This window comes from Humulus lupulus, chromosome X, assembly GCF_963169125.1.
Source record: "Humulus lupulus chromosome X, drHumLupu1.1, whole genome shotgun sequence".
Classification (NCBI taxonomy): Eukaryota; Viridiplantae; Streptophyta; class Magnoliopsida; order Rosales; family Cannabaceae; genus Humulus; species Humulus lupulus.
The window spans coordinates 242,583,595-242,589,223 of NC_084802.1; positions in this window are offsets into that span (position 1 = coordinate 242,583,595).

Below are 5,629 nucleotides of genomic sequence, written 5' to 3' on the forward strand. Positions count from 1 at the left end.
TTGAAGGAACCAGAACTCAAAGAAATACACACACCTCCCAGCCTATCACTCCTCGCTCTCGGCTCTCTCTTCCCCTCTCATTGGGCTTGAAAGCTTGATGAATTCTTGAGGTTCTGGCTGAGAAGTGAAGCTGGGAACTTGGGGAAAACATGTTAAGGATGTTGGGAATCTTGTCTAAGGTTGAATTCGTCACAGAGGTAAGATTTAAAGCAAGTGTTCTGATTGATTTCCCTGTTTATTTTTTATTTTTTGTGGGTTTGGGTCTTATGTGATTAAGTTTGGATCATGATGAGGTTTTGGTTCAGTTTCTTTAGGTTTATGTACTGCTCTAAGTATAGTGAAAGTATTTCAGGACTCAATTCGGGCATTAAAATATGTTTGGATTGATTTTCAGGAGGTTTATAAGTCTGAAAATGGTGGGATTTCTGGGTTCGTAGGCTTGGGTGGCGGCCCTGTTCTTCAGGCGTCACCGCCCGCTTGAACGAAAAGGCTTGGGAGCCTCTGACTTTTCCCAAGCATCGCGACGCACGCTGATGCACACCATGGCCCATGTCCTTCAACAAAGAGAGTTGTGCTCTCTGACTTGAGCGCGTTGCGGCCAGTATGGGCTGGGTCGCGGCTCAAATGGGAAATTTTAGCCAATGAAGATTTTAGGCTCGGGAAGGATTCTACTACCTGGTTTAGTAGAATTCGAGGTCCCGAAGGCTAGTATGTTATTACAAAGGGTTTTAATTGATTTAGATCATGATAGATATTTATTAATACGTTGTGACTAGGTTTGGAATGCCCTACTACCCAAGGACCGTTACGTTGTGTATTTCAAACAGTGTTAAACTCGCTAAACGAGTCATTTGGCCATAATCTTTAACTAAGTGTGATTAACGATTTAGGATCAAAAGTTTTGGTTAAAGATACAATGTTTCACTAAAATGTTTACTGTATACATTGGGACCCCAAAATACATTTTAAAGGTTAATTATAATAAACAATTTACAACCAGCCGACCTAAGCAGCAAAATAGGGTTTAACCCTAGTTCCTCTTTAAACCCTCAGCCGTGGTGGTCGAGCAGCCGCATATGTACACCTCGTCACCTAAACTCTCAAACTCAAGGATGGCCAGCTTTCTTTTGCCTTTACCTGCACTACATAGCACCCGTGAGCCGAGCCCAGCAAGAAAATCAACATGCTCATAACCAAATAATAACATGTCACTAAATCATAATAAGCATGCCTAGCAGTAATAACCCAATTCATGCATGAGGGCAAGTCCAAAGAAATGATTATGGGGTTCTGCGCCCTGCATAGATGACTAATGAGTTTACCTCTAGGGATCTTCTCCCTAAATAGATGACTAATGAGTCTATCTCTGGTGATCTGCTCCCTAAATAAATGACTAATGAGTCTTTCTCCAGGGATTTGCTCCCTGAATAAATGACTAATGAGTCTATCTCTGGGGATCTACTCCCTGAATAGATGACTAATGAGTCTATCTCTGGGGATTTGCTCCCTAAATAGATGACTAATAAGTTTTTCTCTGGGGATCTACTCCCTGAATAGATGACTAATGAGTCTATCTCTGGGTAGGTGACTAATAAGTCACTCCCAGGGTAGGTGACTAATGAGTCACTCTCTAGGGCTCTGCGCCCTGAGCCATGTGATATTTCAGTCACCTGAGCCTTTTGGCTCTAACTCTAAGTAACTAGCCTTTCGACTAGACAAGTACTTTAGTTTTCTTTGACCTTTGGGTCGATCAAGCATTTAATGCTCATGTTGATTAGATCTAATAATTGCGGCCCGTGTTAAACACTCTGATGTCGTTCTTGACTTATAGGCAAATACCATACGACTAGTGCTCAGTACTACTGATGATCATGACTGATAAGTCAAGACTTCATGACCAGTACTAACACCATTGTCATTTCTGACTAATGAGTCAATGCCAGTCACAAGTAAGTAATGCAGCCAGGCATATATCATATGTCAAATATCCAAATATAAGGCATTCAGCATGCTTACTCAACAATCACAAACGTAATCATAATCCTGCACATTTATAGAGACTCAAGCTCTGATCAATTCCATATTTCACATTCATGCCATGTCATAATCACATGTATTACATGCATCACATGCATCACATATTGGGTGCAGTTTTCTTACCTTTGGTCCAAGCACAGGTTACCAATAAACCACCCTCAAGCACGATCCTATTTCGAAGCCCCTAGCGATAACCTAGTCACAACCATAATATAAATCCCCATAAAAAATGAGTAAATAAATACTTCTGGACCAAGTCCTAGCCTCCGGGACGTCGAATCCTACCCAACTGGGTAGTAGGATCGATCCTGAGCCCATAGAGTTAAGTTCCCATGACTAAAAACGCAAAATTGCCAAAACTGCCCTTAAGCGCCACGACCCCCCTCAGCTTTGAGCCGCAGCCCACCTCCGAACAGAGGTCGAGCTCCTTCTCTGCATGTGCCTGGCGCCGTGGCGTGCCTACCTTGTGTCGCAGCCCTAACTGCCCATCAGCCAACTTCACCTTCTTCGTCAAGCCTGGGTCGCGGTGCCCAAGAACAAGGTCGCAGCCCGACCATGAACCCAGCCATAACCTACGTATTCTCCTACTTAAAACCTTCCAAAAACCTATCCAAACATATCCAAATCCCAAAATCAAAGTTCCCAAACATCCCAATTATCCAAAACCATTAAAACCCAAGTCTCAAATCATCCAACTCATCAAAACATAAAATCCAATCAAAGCTTGAAAACTTGAAAACTTAAAACTTGGATTACCTCTTATTGAATCATTTCCCAACTAAATACTCCAGCTAATAAGCTTCTAATCTTTCGTAGAATTGCTATGCCTCGATCCTTGCTTGAATCAAAGTCCTAAAACTTGAGTTTCCTTCGAAAATGCGACCATGTGTCAAAAAGGGAACAGGAGAGACAGAGAACGTTCTCAACGTTCTTTTATAATTCTGACAGGTTACTTCAAGCTTAAGTAACCTCAAGCAAATCCTAATGCTCGTGGTCCCGAAAATACCCCCGGGGTAAAATAGTTAAAATTCCCAGAATTCCCTCCTGATCTCACTAACTCTCAATTTATCCTCAAATATTTATTCCCATTACTCAATATATCGGTAATGTGTTAAATGCCCAAAATACCCCTTGACTCACTCCGAGTCAAGTATGAATTCTGTTGCAACTTTCCCACTACCTTGCTCCCTAGGATCGTCTCATGCTGAGTAACCCAAACATACTCACATAATAATGTGGTCCATCACATATATGCCAAATATACCCAAAACAGACCAAATTATGAAAATTGTCCAATTAAACAGGAATGAGCCCACATGCATCTTTAATACACCTAAACATGCATATCAAGTCATATTATAATACAAATCACATAATCACATAATGATACTCATAAATATCATATAATCACATAATTCCATAATTTGTCATCCTGGCCCCCTAATCAAGGCCCTAAGCCTATTAGGAAATTTGGGACGTTACAAGGTCATACCACTCAGGCTCAAGATTAGGAGTCGTGCTCGGGATCGCTTTGGATTGTCAGCTCGAGACACCAGGTAAGAGAACTATTTGTGCCCATAGAGCTATGTGGGTGTATAGTGTTGTATGTATTGTTTATAGTAGTTATGTCATACATGTGATTATGACTGATCAGCAAGAGTCGAGATCGGCAATAGCCGGAAGCGGCATGAGGTGGAAGCGGCAAGAGCTGGGAGTGGCAAGGGGCCGAGATCGGCATAAAGCATGTTGAATCTAGGCCGTCAGGGCAAGACCCTCAAGGGTGCTCTACACACACGTTCGGCTAGGACTGCGGACTTAGTGTCTCATTGTGCACCTCTATCGGCGAAGGTCGCAGCAATGTTATTGTACTGTTGTGTTAGAGTACTGTTGTGCTAGAGTACTGATGTGTTATTGTGCTATTAGGTTATTATGCCATTGTGTTATTGTACTGTGATACTGCTGTGTTGTCATGCTCTTTAATAGGATATGATAATTGTTTGTTTTATGGATTAAATATGTAATTGGTGAGATATATTATTGTATGTTGTGCTTGAAATTCTCTTGCTGGGCCTCGACTCACGGGTGCTCTGTGGTGCAGGTAAGGGCAAGGAAAATGTCTAACAACCATGAGTTGGAGGGCATGGAGCGGTGTTTATATGTTTGGCCTACCTAACCGCCACGGCTGGGGTGTTTGAGGAGTGGTTATGGATGTTTGATTTTGTCACCTAGGTCGATTATAAGTAACCTTTTGATTTGTAAATATGTTTTTAAACAGTATTTTGGGATCCCAATGTAACACTTTTATAATTTTAATGAATGACCACCCCTTTTATACTTAATTTTCATGAACTAACTCTTCATTTTTAAATTAACCACACTTTTGGTCTAATACCTCGATTAACAAGCTAATGGCACATTTATAAATCACATGGTAACGACTCTAGGGTAGTAGGGCGTTACAAATATCCTTGGCCGCAGCTTGGGATGCTATCAGCCAATTTCAACTTCGAATTTTCCAATTTGAACGGCTCTAATAGCTTAAGTAACTCCCAAAACTTTTTTTTTAATTGCATAAACATCCAATTAAACATTGGTAACAACCATGGTTGTTGGTGGAATTTGAAATTCAAAGAGTGTCTCAAAACTCTATAAACATGAGTCTATTGCTCACTTGTTAGACATATCATTAATTTCTATCCACTAGAGCACTTGGCTAGAAATTCCCCTAGAGAATTGTTTATTCAAGAGACAGACCATTAATTTCTAATATTTAATTGCACTAATAATAATAATACACCACTTCTTTGTAGTGTTAAACACTACTTAGTAATACTCTTTAAAAACATAGGAGAATAATTCCTTTAAATGGATAATTTCTTTAAGAGTAATGATATGTGCACTAAAATTATGCACCAAAATATTATACTGACGTGACAGTTTCTTTAAACCAATAACATTTATTTTAGATAGAACCCACTCTTTTAAAAAGTTGTATCATATTAGTTGGTGTAATATTTTGGTCCATAATTTTAGGGCACATATCTTTATTGTTTCTTTAAATTGTAATATAAAAATGTGGGTATAACAGAGCAATCGCTTTATTTTAAAGTCCACTTTAAGAAACACACACCTTAATTCCTTTCATTACTAGTTGAAGGAAATATTATTTAACGATGTGCTCTGACACGAAAACTTATGGACCAATAGAATATTATAAGAAATATATTGAAGAAAACAAAATTTTAAAAATATGGTAGCTTTTCAAGGAGGAGTACTAAATTCAATGTATATATAATCAGAGTGCATAGGCATGACTGATCACCATTAAACTAATCAGCAATAAAAAAAAATGATATGAAACAAAAAGTTGGAATTCTTTAACACAATTTGTATTTTTTTTTCTTTTTTTTTTTAGAAAAAAAAAATAGCACAATTTGTAATTGTTACAAAACAATGATATGCTAAAATTGTCAATCACCCATCTAGGGTGGTTGGAACGTTCGCTTTGTAACTCAAGGTTGAGGTTAAAAAAATTTCACTTCTATTCGTAAACATATTTATATATATATATAATATTTTGTTTGTATGTTAT